At 44.6% G+C, this 16,028-nt stretch overlaps 1 protein-coding gene across 8 annotated transcripts in view; it reads left to right on the top strand.

The window, feature by feature from the left end:
- The window catches only part of LARS2 (leucyl-tRNA synthetase 2, mitochondrial), a 336,746-nt gene that overhangs the window by 92,853 nt on the left and 227,865 nt on the right, over positions 1–16,028 (top strand). For 3 of the 8 annotated variants that reach the window (XM_060307180.2, XM_060307179.1, XM_030845386.2), the window contains exon 1: positions 15,150–15,303. The exons of 3 other annotated variants lie outside the window; for them this stretch is intronic. The gene's annotated coding sequence lies outside the window, so the exon portion shown is untranslated. Of the gene's footprint in view, positions 1–15,149; positions 15,304–15,413; positions 15,536–16,028 lie in introns of those variants that run through there. 2 more of the 8 variants (XM_060307177.1, XM_060307182.2) reach the window with 2 other exon arrangements.

Raw genomic sequence — 16,028 nt, 5'->3', positions numbered from 1 at the left:
GGAAATACAGAAAAGTGTAAAAATTATCTCATCTCTTAGACTTAATCACTGTCTGTATTCTGGTATGTTTCTCTCCATTCTTTCATTTTAAATGCTATCATAACACAATTGTGGCAGCTCTGAGCACTGACATTCTAGTTTTATAATGGAGAGAATGCCAGCCAGGGAGACAGGGATTACTAAAACAGTAATACCACCAGCCCAACATCCATGTGTCTGCCACATGCCCCCAGCCCTCCTGGTGCTGGACCACATCTAATCCCTCCCCCGCCAGCATATGAGGTGGGGTGCTGTGTGCAGTACCCATCAGACAGGGTACTGGAGGGTCTCAATGTATTGATTCAGGTAGAAAAGAGTATCAAGTTTAGTTAGTAGAAACAGAAGGAGTTAAAGCTAGTAAATTCCGGAGAATGTACACAGGTCAGGCTGACTTGAGAGAAGAAGAGAGAGATTAAGATGATTAGAGGGAGAGAAAAGGGGAGAAAAGCAGAAAATGTTGAATTTTTACATTCTTGCTTCCAGAAAACAGAGGGCAGCCAAGAACTCAGTGGGTGTTTAACCAAGCAGACTTAAGGTCTTGATCAAGGATGAACTTCTCGCCTCCTCTCTAGGTTGCCCTGACAACCTTCTCCTTCTGGTATTGACATAATGATGAGACAGAAGGGAAAACAGGCAAATGAAGAAAATAGTCATTAGAGGCAGAACCAGCTGTGGTCTGGCTTGCTTCATCTTGCAGGGAGGTCTGGGGAGGAGTCCAGGAGGGGCAGAGGGCTCTTGGGCTGGTGTTTCAGACAGAGGCATGAGGACTAGAGGGAGAGATGGGGTTTCCTGTACAGGGATGGACTTGAACTCATGTGCTAGAGACACCTGAAGCTCCTCTCAGAAATTTTAGTGAAGCCATTCAATTTAAATTAAATCTCACTGGTTGCATATCCTCCTTGCTTCCCTGGCTCTTCAGATTAGTCAAGGTTGCTTAGAAGGAAACTCCAGAACCCAGGTTCAGGGAATGGCAGCCACCCACTCTACCAGCAGGGCTCAGAGTCACCACATTAACCTGGGGCTTAGAGCCCTTTCTCCTTTTCCATCACCCAGAAGGGTTGGGACCATCAGAGGAGAGAGAAAGAATGGAAGAGGGTATCAACAGTAGTTATTACTCTCTTCTCTTTTCAGGTAGGGAAACTGAGGCTGAGACAGTAACTCGCCTACGGTCACAAAACTGAGAAATGTCCAGGATTCAAACCTAAGTCAGATCAAGTCAAGGTTTTGCTGGGTAATTACCTCACTCTGTGATACAGAGCAGTGATTCCCAAACTCTATCGTGTGTCAGAATCTCCTGGAGGGCTTGTTAAAACACAGAAGGCTGAACCCCACCCCAGAGTTTCTGATTTGGTAGATGTGGGACGTGGCTTGGGAATTTGTATTTCTGACAAGTTTCCAGAAGATATTGATGCTGCTGGTCCAGGAACCACACTTTGAGAACTACTGACATAAAGCAAGCCATTTAAGCCTTGGACCTTGAGTATAGTCTTTGTAAAACAAGGAGTACCTTTTTCAGAGGTGCTTTAGCCATGGGGATACGAAGGTTGAGGGAGTTTTACTTTTAGCAAAGTAGCTCCTTGGATCTCTTTACATAATACGTCCCATGTGAGAGGTTATTGGAAAGGATGTTTCTGCTATTAAACATAAAACCAAGAGTTATAAACTAGTGACCTAAAAGATGTCAAATACTGTTTGTTCCTGTTATCTCTTGGTATGGCTTAAAACAACAACAATTTTAATACATGATTTTGTGGGTCAGGAATCTGGGCAGATCTACCCCTATGGTGCCCACCAGAGTTACTCAGGGCCACTCAGCTGGTGTCCGGGCTGGTCTGGAGGGTCCAAGATGGCTTCACTCACATGGCTGGAGCCTTGTCAGGGTGGTTGGAAGGCTGTTGACTGGAACATCTACCATGGCCTCTCCAGCAGGATGGTCTCAGGGTAATTAGATTTCATGACAGCTCAGGGTCCAGAGCAAGTGTTCCAAGAGACAGAAAGCAGAAAGCACCAGTCTTTTAAGGCCCAGGCCTGGAAACCAGCACAGCGTCACTTTGCCATCTGCCATCTGTCAGCATAATCACCAGAGGTCCCTGTCCCCAGATTCAGGGGAGGGCACATACACTGCCTTCTCAGTGGGCGGAATGTTTTGTGGCTGTCTCTTTGAACTCAAGCTTCATCCACACCTGAACCTTATGTCGATGATAAGCTTCTGATCCTCAAGCCAGATGTGGTAAAGGAATGAGACTTGGGGGTGGGGGGGATTAGTATATTTTGCATGTGGGCTAAATGTAAATAACTTGAGCAGAGGGTGGGTTGTAATAAGTTCTAGAACACCTCTATCCTGCTGGAGGAAGCCCAGTCGGCCCCATGGAGAAGCCCATGTAGAGAGAAACCTGGTCCTGCACCTTTCTCCCAACAGCCCAGCTGAGCTCCCAGCCCATAGGCAGCGCTAACTTGCCAGCCATGGGAGTGAGCCAGCTGGGAAGGTTTGGTCCTCCAGCTCCAGTCAAGCTTAGCTGATGGCGCATAGAGTGACATGACACAAAATAGGGCTGTGTGATGGTTCATGTTGTGTGTCAGTGCCCGGATGCCCGGATGTTTGGTCAAACATTATTCTGGATGTTTCTCTGAAGGTGTTTTTCAGATGAGAGTAACGTTTAAATCAGTGGACTTTGAATACATTAGATTGCCCTCCATAATGGGGTGGGCCTCATCCAATCAGTAGAAGGTCTGAATAGAACAAAGACTGACCTCCCCTGAGCAAGAAGGAATTCTTTTTAAGATTTATTATTTATTTATTTAATTTTTGGCTGTGTCGGGTCTTAGTTGCAGCACGCAGGATCTTCGCTGAGGCATGCAGGATCTTTTGTTGCAGCACGTGGGCTCTTCACTGTGGTGTGAGGGCTTCTCTCTAGTTGTGGCGTGAGGGTTTTTTCTCTTCTCTAGTTGTGGCGCACAGGCTCCAGGGCGCGTGGGCTCTGTAATTTGCGGCACGCGGGCTCTAGTTGAGGCGTGCGAGCTCAGTAGTTGTGGCACGTAGGCTTAGTTGCCCCACGGCATGTGGGATCTTAGTTCCCTGACCAGAGATTGAACCCGCATCCCCTGCCTTGTAAGGTGGATTCTTTACCACTGGACCACCAGGGAAATCCATGAGAAGGAATTCTGCAGCAGATCTTGAGGTCTTTGACTCTAACTGCAACTCTGCCATCTATGGAATACTAGTTTTTGATGAATGTTAATAAGTCCTCAGCTATTAAAAAAAATGTTTCCATGGTCAACTATGTTTGGGAAAACTATTTATCAAACAATGCTTAAAAGGTCTCTGTGTTGCAGAACTTCTAATTTGGCCATGGATCTGGAGCCTTGGAAAGGGCTGATCTGGGGTTATTGCGAGCTTCCTGACAGTGAATCTTTATTGTTTTGTAAGTGGGTCACCCTGGTCGGCTTCCACTCTTTTAGAGGGTCTCATTTATAGGAGAAAAGGAGTCTCCTTCTTGGGTAAAAGGAAAGCGATGCATCGCTTTGTTCTCTTCCATCAGAGCAGCACTGTGGGTCCATGTGTGAAGACTTTCCAGCCTGAGAGCTGCTGCTCCATCAGAGCCCTCCCCCAGCTCCTGAGGCTTCCCCTTTCTGCGAGGGAGTTTGGACCAGTCTATCAGATATTCTAGAGCAGAACCAATGAATTATTTATGTGCTTTCTGCTGGCAAAGATGCTAATGAGATGCTACAGCATACATTAGTGTAATACCTGGAGATTCTTTTTGCTCAGGACCACTGTCTCTGCCGCCTATTGGCTGTGGTGGTGGGTAGGGTATGGGGTGGCAAAGAAGCCAAGGAACTGAAGACTTGCCAGCCAGCAATTCATGACTAGGGAGGACAGAGGCCTATCCATCTTCCTAGATCCCGTGTTGGGGACTTGAAGAATGAACATCCCGAAGCTGTTTTCCACTCACACAAGCAGGACAGAGCTCAAATCACCTCCTCCAGGATGCCTTTCCTGACTTATCCCTACCCACTGTGCCCTCTCCTTCCTCTCCAGGCTGAGAGATGTGTCCCTCCTCTGTGTGCTGCAGTCCCTGTGCTGACCAGCATCATAGATGATGGCAGGGCTCCATTGTCTGTGTCCACCATTACACCCTGAGCTCCTGAGAGCGTGTGTTCAGTGCCTTTCTTCTCTTCCTCTCCAGGACCGAAGGTGGCGCTCAGTACATACAGGATGTTCAGATGTTGTTTGATGAGTTGAATTGAATTGTTCATACGTGATTAGTTCAATTCAGAAGGAAATATGGTTATTTTGATAGGGATTGGTCTTTGCCTTTGGAGCTGCTGAGCAAATTTAATGTGTAAACAAGACTCAGGTGGAGAGATGTTAAACACTCAAAAAAGAATCTTTTCCAAGTACTTTGGCAGCTTCCATTTGATGAACAGTTGGTTGATTTCAAATGATTTAGTTGTATTTATTCAAGTAAGTTCAATAGGACCAATCTCTATTTGGCAAAATTCTGTTAACTCTTACTGTCTTTTACTGTATGGCCTTAGCAGTAATTCATTTTCATTTCATCTCCCTTCCTTCCTTCCTTCCTTCCTTCCTTCCTTCTTTCCTTCCTTCCTTCCCACTCATTCAGATGAGAGTTTGCTCCCCAAATTAAGAGAATAAGTATTAGGAAGTAAATCTGTGGTCATGTATCTTGTCTGGTTTCTGCATTGCTTTCATGTTTCAATTGACACTGTCACACCAAAGCGATTGGTTAACTCTTTACCGCTTACAGTGCAGTGCATGGGCTGGCAGTATCAGCATCTCCTGGGAGCCTGCTAGAAATGCAGAACCTCAGGCACACCCCAGACTTTCTGATCGTTGGGTGATTCATATGCATGTACATGTTTGAGAACAGAGGTTTAACTAACCTGGACAATGTCCCTGTTTCATACCTTGGAGATGATGTGGGGACTGAACCAAAAGAAGAGGATTGAATATATACCTCTTTGCAATTTATCAGCACTAAGTGGCCTACACCTTTATGGGATCTACACACTGGAAAGGTTTCCCTACCTGTCCCACGCACACCTCCTGTAAGAAGCAGCACCGCCGCCCCTAAGGGGCTGCCATTAACCACTTTATATGCGTTCTCTCTCTCAGTCCTTACAACAAATCTATGAGGTAGGCACCACCTCTGTCTCTTTACAGATGAAGAGCCTAAAGACTAGAGAGGAGAAACAGCTTGCTTGCCGCCACCCAGCTTGGCACAGTACCTGGCCTGTAACAAGGGTTCTGTAATTGAAGGCTTTCAGCATCCTCCTTCTCTTCTTGGGGACAGGGTGTCCAGATTTAAATGGCTGCAGAATAGTTCAGTTGACTCATAAACTGCATTGAGGTGTCATATTCTGTTTTCAACCCTTTGCAGACTCTAGAATGGTATTTGCTACCCTGGGCCAAGAGCCAGGGATAGTATCTTATTGCCTGCCCCATCCCAAGGCTCCCACTTGTTCTTCCATGTACTTCTCCTCAATCTCCTCCTCCTTCTCTCCTTCCTCCAACTTCTCCTCTTTCTCTTTCTTGTCTTCCTCTTCTTCTTCCTGTTCCCTCTCCTCTTCCTTTCCTTTTTTTTTTAGATTTTTTTAAATTGAAGTATAGTTGATTTACAATGTATTAATTTCTGCTGTACAGCAAAGTGATTCAGTTATACATATATATACATTATTTTTTGTATTCTTTTTCATTATGGTTTATCTCAGGATATTGAATATAGTTCCCTGTGCTATACAGTAGGACCTTGTTGTTTATCCATTTTATATGTAATAGTTTGCATTTGCTAACCCCAAACTCCCACTCCATCCCGCCCCCACCCCTCTCCCCCTTGGCAACCACAAGTCTGTTCTCTATGTCTGTGAGTCTGTTTCTGTTTCATAGATAGATGTTTCCCTTTTTTCTCTTCTTTCTCCTCCCGTGGTCAAGCACTTGAACTCAGTGCAGCTCCTCTTTCTTCCATCCCCCTCCTTCCCTCCTTTCGCTCTGGGCTCCAGGTAGAGAATTCAGATGATGATGATGATGGTGACAATGATGACAATGATGATTTTATCATTGTTATTGTTTGGCCATGCAGGATTTTCGGTCCCTTTTCCCCCTTTATTCTTTTCATCTTCTACCCTGGTGGGAAGGAGGTCATTCAGCATAAGAACATGAACTGCTATGAAAAGCAACCAACATTAGGAAGAGAAAGCCTGGTTTGTCTTAAAGATCTGGAAACTCTGTGGGTGGGGAGGAGGGTCATGATGGGTAATAAGGACCGCAGGGAGTGAGGAGGGAGAGAAAAGAGAAGACACTAGAAAGAAGGAACTCCAGGGTGCTCCTCAGACACAGTCTGGTTGTTCTGCAAGGGGATGAGTAGGAAAAGCAGACTATTTGGCGCCATCCTCTCTACTTGGAGTGTGTTCATCACCAGCCACTGGGAAGCCACTGTCAGGTTAAGGGTATGCCGGCAAGTCCTTCCAGCCACATAATGATGTAATTACAGGGCAGTTACATCATTGTTACTGCTAGTACCAGCCCACCACTTCCTACACTCCCTCTGCATGCCTGGCACTTTTTAAATTCTTTCCATACACGACTCCTACATGTCACAGATTGGGCAGGGTAGGAAACTGAGGCCTGTGCTTTCTCTATTTATCTGCTGTACAGTTTGGACTGTAACACAGTAAACTAGATCGTTGGGACTGACACACAACTTGCTGTCCTCTGTGTACAAGACTATGCTGCTGATCAAGGACCAGAGGAGTGTGATCCTTGGCTTAATTAATTTATTGTCTACTTGGGAAGAGAAGACAGATACACATAAATTCAAGGGCTAATTACCTCTACAAGAATACAAGAGATGCCAGAGATGGTCTGACTAAACACCAAATTAATGGCAGGGATATAGGACCTATAAGATCTTACTAACATTTATTTATTAAAATTGCAAATATCACCAAAAGATGGACAAGATACATTTTATACATCTGCAAATAAATATAAGTAACCCATAACCCACTCTTAGACTAAAAATAACAAATTCTGAATATCTTCAGGTCAAATGTAACTCAGTACTGTTTTATACATTCAGTATTTCTTCAAATAAGATTATCTTTTTCTAGAAGTAATCACAAAGCCTAAGGAGATTTGCAGCAGTGGAAAGGATTTTTTTCTCCCCTGTAATGAACAGATCAAAAGCTTAATCCCAAGGTCTGTCTCTGTGTCCAAGGATAATTTTGGTGTGAGTCACTCCAAGTGGGTTTTTTCCTACACACTCAAGAACCGCAAGGCATGGCAGCAGGGTGGGGGAGACATAAAATTTTAAAAGTCAACAAAAGAGGTCACTTTCAGCAAACTTTGTATCCTGGAAGGGATGCCAAAAACGGGTACTTTTTTATATCAGGCACCTGGAAAATATGTACTGATTTTGCTCCAGGCCACTCAAGGCCAAGACTGCTCTTCAGAAAGGCATCTACTCCCATTTTCTTGGTTCCTGATCTCTTGGACACTGGCTTTGCAAAGATCATTATGAGTCTTTTGACCCACCAGTGCTAGGTTTAACTTTCAGGTCAGCAAGAACTATTAAAGAAAAAATTATCCATGACACTAGTTAAAATAGTGAGGCAGACTTTATTCAGGGAGACTTTTACTATAGGTGTAGGGACTACTGCAATGGGGTTTTGCAGTAGGGGAGAAAGATTAGGCTTAGCTCTGAATATAACAAAGAAAAGTGGGAATTTATAGCCAAGGAGCAGAGTGCGGGTCAGTGGATAGAAAATTACCAATGGGAAACATCAAGGGTAAGGGGAGAGTCTGGCTAAGCCAACCTAACAGGATGCTTGCTGAAGGCAGGCCAGGGTGATCAGGGATCACTTGGGGGTTGGTGGAGGAAGAGGAACCCCAGGCAGGGGGAGTCTGGCTAAACTGACTTAGCAGGATTCTTGCTGTGATTGGGCCATGCAAAGATAGACACAGAAGTGCCAAAGTTGAGGCCTAGTTGGGAAGAAGATTCTGAGACAGCTGGCTTCAGGTAGGGCTTGATCTGGCAGATCCTTCTGTAGCACCAGGACCCAATTCCTCTCTTAGCGTCCTGCCTTCATTCTTAGCAGACTCATCCATCTCGTTCTGGGATGGCTGCTGCAATTACTGAGATTTTTCTTTCCACACAGCAGCAAAAAGAATCTGGGTTCTAGTGTTCCCAGCAGAAGTCCTATGCTTTCGTCTGGTTAGTCCAGCTTAGATAATGTGCCTGCCTCAACCGTCTTTGTGGTCAGGGGATAGAATAACTGGACTGGATTAAGCCAGACCTCAGACCTGGGGTATGAGGGGTGGAGTCAAGTTCACAAGACTAAATGGCTCAGAGTTGGGGTGAGGGGTGGCTTTTTAAAGGGAAGTCCAGAAGCATTGATCGGAAAAGGGGAAGGAGTAGGTAAGGGGAAAAATCATAGATGATAAGCCTATCTACACCTTCAGTGGCTTGATTATCACAGCTGGGGCATTTTTATTGAAAAACAGCCCTGTATACAGTAGCAAGAATCTTGGGGTTGGCCTTCATAATGGAAGACTTCAAGTTGTTCCCAGAAGATCTGAATCAATGTCTGAAATGTGACAGCTCAGATAAGAATTTACATGGCTGCCTCAGGACTTATTTTTTTGAAAGGTCGCAAAAGCATGGAAATAAATGTCAAGTTGGAATTATTTATTACTCTTGTACCTCGAGGTCATTTCTAGTGAGTTTGCTTTACCTAGTGAGGTAAGCAGGGGAAAAGCTTGTTTTTACACTAAGGGAAGAAATGAATGAAGAAATGGAGACTCCTATTCCTGGAAATTCCTGACACGCAGGCTTTTGTATTAATCAAAGAGAGTGCAGAGCAAGGTGCAAGAGGTAAGGAAAATGAACAAAGGGTAGAGAAGTAAAGTTTCAGTGATTCAAATAAAACTCAAAGCTGTTAAGGGAGTCTGCAAAGAACTCAGGAAATTGGTCATTACAATTTTTAAAATAGTACTTGAATGAATCCGGAATGTCTAAACCTTGGTAGGGTCCAACAGAGTAGGTGGGGCAAGACGAGGTGGGAAGGGGGTGAGGAGGTGGCGTGGGAGGGACCAGAAAGAGACCAACTGATAAGGTGGTTGGGAAGAGAAAAAACAGTGAGAGAGGGAAGGGTTGGGGGGGGGGAGAAGAGGAAGCAGCAGGGAGAGGAGGAGGAGGACGAAGAAGGATAAGGAGAAGAAGAAGAAGAAGAGAAACTTGGAGGATCAGACACCATAATATGAAAGGCACACAGGTGGGAGGAAAGGCAGGGGCACCCAGGCAGAGAGAACTAGAGAAGCAATTTGAAGATGAGAGTCTCCCTGAGGTCAGAGAAGCGTGTTTTCTTCATCCTTGTCCACCCATTTCCTGATGCAGGGCCTGGCTCTTATGCTCTTATAGTGAAAACCAAGGCAGAAGAAGCACGCAGAGAAGGATGCCGGGAAGCTGGAGGGGGAGACACAGGGATGGGAGGTATGCAGTAGTTCAGGCTAAAGATCGAATGCCGGCTCTTAAAGGAGTAAACATGAGTAAATACGTTGGAAGGCAAGTAAAATTTTCAAGTCTCCACGCTATAGAAGCCTCTTACAATATGGGGGGAAAAGGTAGTATAATTTCTGAAACAAGATTGAGCCTAGAGTTTAAAAAAACAAGTCTTTTTCATTTTTTAATCACAAAAGTAATACATGTCTGTTGTTAAAAACTTCAGTGTTTTAATACAGAGAGTAAAATGTGAAAGTCCACCTCTGGGAGCTGGGCATCCTGCCCCCTCTCACTTTTTCAGGCTTCCCTCTTTCAGTCATTCCTTCCATGTCCGACACTGATTCCTCCTTTGACTTTACCATCTCCACCGCCTTACAAACATGTTCATGCATTTCCTATTCCTTTTAAAAAATGCACCAAGAAGGGCTCAGCCTTCACTTCTGTGGCATGTCTGCCCCATATACAAATCGTGAATTAAATCAGGAGGGACATTCTACAAAATACCTGACTGGAACTCTTCAGAAGTGTCAAGGTCATGCAAATAAAGATGGAGGAGCTGTCCCAGATTGGAGGAGACAAAGAAGAATTGTATCTCAATGCAGGGTATACCCTGGACTGGATCCTAGACCGGGTATTAAAGGAAACTCTCCTGATGTGATAAAGAGTGCATTAGTTATCTGTTGCTGAGAAAAATTATCCCAAAGCGTAGCAGCTTAAAACTACAAACATGTTCTATCTCATGCAGCTTCTGAGAATGACTTAGCTGGGGTTCCTCCTCAGGGTCTCTTGTGCTGTTTCAGTGAAGTTGTTGCCTGGGGCTGCAGTCTTAGAAGAGCTGACCGGACTGGAGGAACTGTTTCCAAGCCCACTGACCTGGCTGCTGGCAGATGACCTCAGTTCCTCACCATGTAGTTCCTCACCATGTAGCTCTCTGTTTTTATTTTGGCCGTGCCACTCCACACAGCATGCTGGATCTTAGTTCCCCGACCAGGGATCGAACCCATGCCCCCTACAGTGGAAGCATGGAGTCTTAACCACTGGACCACCACGTAAGTCCCTAGCTCTCTTTATAGCCTTGCTCATGACATACTCCCTCACACCCCATCACCTGAGTGAGTGATGCAACAAACACACACACCAAGATGGGAGCTGCAGTGCCTTTTACAACCTAATGTGGAAAGTTTAGGTACATAGAGTTATTTCTGCTGTATTCTATTGGTCACACTAACCCAACCCAGTATAACATGGGAGGGGATACACATGGGTGTGAAGACCAGGAGGTGGGGTTATCAGTGGTACTGGTGGTATCTTGGAGGTGGGATACCACAAAGAGTATTTACCAAAAACTTAAAGCAAGCATCATACGTTAAGGTAGAGCATTAGAAGCAACCCCAATCCACGTGAGGGACCGAGGGAGTAAGACAAGGATGTCCACTATCACGGCTATTCGCAGTGCTTACTCAAGTGTGAAAGAAGGCTCTCCTTCTCTTTAAGGATTATCTGTGGTATCTGGCATGTTTGACCCTGACCTGTTCTTCAAGTTGAGTCCTGGCCAAAGGAGACAAATAATGTTTGGGTGAGACTCTGGAGAGCTAGGCTCCTTTGACGAGACGGTGCCATGTAAAGAACCTTTCTGAAGAATTAGAATGTTAATAACATACAATGCCCTGTAAAGATGAAATCAAACAAATGGTGATGGGCATCACTCTATTTAATAAAAAGTCTTCTTAATCTTTTCTGTATACAAAGTCATAGAAGCTGAATAGTATACAAATTACCACACACTCGGTGGCTTAAAACAATACACACTTATTTCCTTATAGTTCTGGATGTCAGAAATCCAAAATCAGTTTTACTGGGCCAAAATCAAGGTGTCAATAGAAGTCCACTCCCTTCTGGGAGGTTCTAGGAAAGGATCTGTTTTCTTTCCTTTTTTTAAATTGTGGTAAAATAATCATAAAATTTACCATCTCGGGACTTCCCTGGTGGCGCAGTGGATAAGAATCTGCCTGCCAATGCAGGGGACACGGGTTCGATCCCTGGTCCGGGAAGATCCCACATGCCGCGGAGCAGCTAATCCCGTGCACCACAACAACTGAGCCTGTGCTCTAGAGCCTGCGAGCCACAACTACTGAGCCCATGTGCCACAACTACTGAAGCCCGCATGCTTAGAGCCCGCGCTCCACAACAGGAGAAGCCAGCACAAGGAGAAGCCCATGCACCGCAACCAAGAGTAGCCCCCACTCGCCACAACTAGAGAAAGCCTGTGCACAGCAACGAAAACCCAACACGGCCAAAAATAAATAAATAAATAAATTTTAAAATTACCATCTCAACCATTTTAAAATGTACAGTTCAGTGGCATTACATACATCCACATGGCTGTGCATTCACCATCATTCATCTCTGGACCTTTTCATCTTCCCAGACTGAAACTTTGTACATGTTAAACAATGACTCCCCATCCCCCCTCCTCCTAGCCCCTGAGCAACCACAATTCTACTTTCTGTCTCTATGACTTTGGCTACTCTAGGTACCTCATACAAGAGGAATCATGTAATACTTGTCCTTTTGTGACTGTTTCACTTAGCATGTCTTCAAGGTTTGTCCATGTTGTAGCATGTGTCAGAATTTCCCTCCTTTTAAGGCTGAATAATATTCCACTGTATTTATGTACCATGTTTTGTTTATCCAGTCATCCCTTGATGGACACTTGGGTTGTTTCCACCTTTTGATTATTGTGAACAATGCCTCTATGACATGGGCGTGCAAGTATCTCTTTAAGATCCTGTTTTCAGTTTTTTTGGGTATCTACCCAGAAATGGAATTGCTGGATCATATGGGGAAATCTATATTCTTGTCTTTTTCATCTTCTAGAGCTGCATTCCTTGCTTTCCTTTGCACATTGTCCTTCCTTCATCTTCTAAACCATCAGCACAGCATCTTGTCCAGTGGTCACATTGCCTCTTCTTCTGTCTCAAATTTCCCTCTGCCTCTCTCTGTCATTGCATTTAGGACCTACCAGGATAACCCAGGATAATCTCATCTCAAGATTTTTAATTTAATCATGTTGCAAAGTATCTTTTGCCATATAAAATAATATTCACAGGTTCCAGGGATTAGGACCTAGGTATCTTTGGGGACCATTATTCAGCCTACCACACAAGCTAATAGAAAAAGCAAAAGTAACATAGAAAACTATCATGAAGAGAAAGAAAGCCCCATAGAACCCCACTGTCCCTAGAGATCATCACAGGAAATAAATAGTATGAGACATATTTTTCTAGATTTCTTTTCATGCATATACTAACACATGTATTTCATTTATTTCCTTTCCTTTTTAAAAAATCAAAAATGGGTAACATTTTACACAGCCCAGCAACTTGTCTCTTTCATTTAATAATGTATCTCTGTAGCAATCTCTTTAAGAGTGAAAGAAATTTACTTTCATGTTATGTCTTCTTTGATGTAAAAATAGCAACTTTCCAGTAAAGCAAGTGAACTTTTAGAAAAATTCTATTTGAAATAATCTCCTAGAAATGTCAATGTTAACTTTAATTCATAAGAGGAAAGAGGTATTTTGAATCAAAATAAGGGTAGAGGCTACTTAGAATTTAGTGTTTTGGGTAAATTAGAGAAAGGGCACCCTAGTTATATGTGCATACAGCATGAAGTCCTTGAAGATTGAATTACCTTGTGTGGTATGTTGGTATGAGAGTCAGTGCTTCCATGGTGTCAATTTAAATTAAGCATCTGGTTTCAGGGGTGGAGAGATCAGGAGACCTGGATGGGAATCCTGACTCTGCCATCAACTAGCTGTGTGACCTCAGGCAAGCTGTAGCCAATCTCTGGGCCTCAGTGTCCTCATCTTCGAAATGAGAGAATTGGCCTGGAAGTTGTCTCAACTAATGATCTTTCATTCTGCACTTTGGGAAGGGCACTATTTTAGCAGGTTAGAGACCCAGTTTTGAATACCAAATCTTTTACAGTCAGCCCTCTGTATCCGCGGGTTCTACATCAGTGGATTCAATCAACCACAGATGGGAAATATTCCCCCCCCAAATTCTAGAAAGTTCCAAAAAGCAAAACTTGAATTTCCTGTACACTGGCAACTATTTACATAGCATTTACATTGTAATAGGTATTATAACCTAGAGATGGTTTAAAGTGTACAAGAGGATATGCATAGGTTATATGCAAATATTACACCATTTTAAGAAGGGACTTGAACATCCTTGGATTTTGATATCCTCGAGGGGTCCTGGACCCAGGACAGGATCTGGGATCCTGGTATCCCCCTGGGATACCTTGGGTTGACTGTACTAATTTGCTGTGATCTTGAGCTAGACAGCTCTATTGGGCCTCAGTTTATTCATCTGTAAAATGAGCCGGCTGGACTATTCTCAAGATCCTTTCTAACTCTCACATTCTAAGACAGTGAGTCTCAAACTTCAGTGTGCCTAAGAATTCCCTAGAGGTTTCTTAAAATGCAGAGTCCAATTCAGCAGGACTGGGGTGGGGCCTGAGATTCTATATTTCTAGCAAATTGCCAAGTGAGGCTGATGCTGGTCTGAAGTGTACGCTGAATAACAAAGTATTTGGATTTCGAACTGTCAGGAAACTTTGTTAAAGACTTGGAAATTGGTGAGAGATTAGTGTGTGGGTGGAGTACTGGTCTGGGGATTATCTGGTGCTGTGGGGTATGCACATTTGCTTGTCTTCTATTGTCCAGCTCTGCAAAAGTTAAGATATAGACTATAGATGTAGAATACAGAATAATGGGATGAACTTTGTTTGATAGAGGCACAAGTGATTTCAGCCCTGTAGAAAAAGATAGCTCTCAAACATTACTTTTTCTAGTCCTACATGATATCAACCAGTTTTGCACAAGTAGCAAATTTCTTTCAGTATTCCTGATTGCCCATACATATGTGTTCTTCTAAATCTCCTTTAAACAGGTTTTACGTTTTTGAAAATTATACTTTAACACCACTGTTCCTTTGCAATTCATTCATTGATTCATTCATTTATTTATTTATAGCAAGAAAGACTTGCCAGGGATGGGGAGGTTACAGGGTGGAATACATAAACTCTAATAGGAAAGTGGGTGGTCAGGCATCATGTTTTCCTGACTCCCAGCCCAAGTATCAGGTGAGGAAAGCACACTTTACCTCCAACTTTGGCCAGGTAATTCCCCTCCCACAGCTAGACCACGGATATGGTGGAAGATAGCTTAACCATCATGTGGTCCATTAAGGATCAAGAGGTTGAGAGAGGAGGAGGAGGCTGTAACTACGATGTACTTCGAACCGTGGCCTCGGGATTCCTCCAGTGGTCTTTACACCACGTGCCGCCTAGGGACACTAAACTGATGAATTTCACACGCCTGCTACAATTGTGAAGAATTTTATCCTTGGATATCCAGAGTTTTGCAGCCGCTAGACGCAGGGTGGAGGTCTGGGCCCAAGGGCGGGGCTTGGGGCCAGGGGGCGGTGCCAGTGACCGAAGAGCGGAACCCGCGACAGCCGCCCAGCGGCCCCGGCCTCAAGGAATGCCGGGAGTCAGGACCAGGCCGCTCTCTTACTCTTTCGGCTCCGCCCCCGCCTGTCTGTGTCTGCAGTGGCCGCCATCGATAAAGTTGTTGTTCTGCCAACATGGCGGCGCCCGTGGTGACTGGCCGGGCCGTGTTCGCCTAAGGTGGGAACCGAGGCGTAAGGAGCCGCAGGCCAGAGCCTGTGAGCAGGTAAACCCCTGACCCGGGCTCATAGGGGCAAGATACGAGGCCTGATCTCCCCTTTACCCGGATTGGTAGATTTCGACTTGCCGGGAGCCGAAGGGAAAGTGCGGGCTGGGTTTGGTGGTCTCGGAGCTGTGCAGTTTACCAGCTGGAAAAGTTTCTGAGATTCAGATCTTCAGATTCTTTGAGCCACTGACTCTGTTGACAGCTCTGGACCCTTTCCCAGAAAAACGCATATGTACGTATAGTTTTGTACTCAATTCCCTCTCTCCACCGCTCCACTACCCCGGCTGGTCCCTGGATCTTTGCTCCCGGGGCTGAGGCTTTAGACTCGAAGGACATCCATTGGCCCACATCCTCTCTGTGACCCACAGATCATTGTCACAGCATGTTAGGGCTCTAAGGTCATCAGAGAGCATCTGGATTTACCCCTTTATCTTAAGGAGAAGCTGATTTTCTAGGCAGGAAGTAATTTTCCTAAGGTCACAGAGAATTAGTTGGGGTTTTTTGTTGTTGTTTTTGCACATAGCTCCTTTAAGATTAATTTCCCAGGTACGTTCTCGGACACTTTCTTTTGGGCGCACACTAATGCCCTCGTGTGCTTCTCTGTGTTCTGTTTCTTTGCCCGTTTTTTCCTACTCTGCTAGGTTTCTCTGTCCGTATATGATTGTCATTTTGGGTCCAGTTCTCAGGCCCCTCCCTCTATGGTCACAGGCCGCTACCCCCACCAT

The sequence above is a fragment of the Globicephala melas genome, chromosome 11 (genome assembly GCF_963455315.2).
Source record: "Globicephala melas chromosome 11, mGloMel1.2, whole genome shotgun sequence".
NCBI classification, from domain to species: domain Eukaryota; kingdom Metazoa; phylum Chordata; class Mammalia; order Artiodactyla; family Delphinidae; genus Globicephala; species Globicephala melas.
Note: the sequence above shows the minus strand (reverse complement) of the source record. Positions and strands in the feature narration are given on the sequence as shown.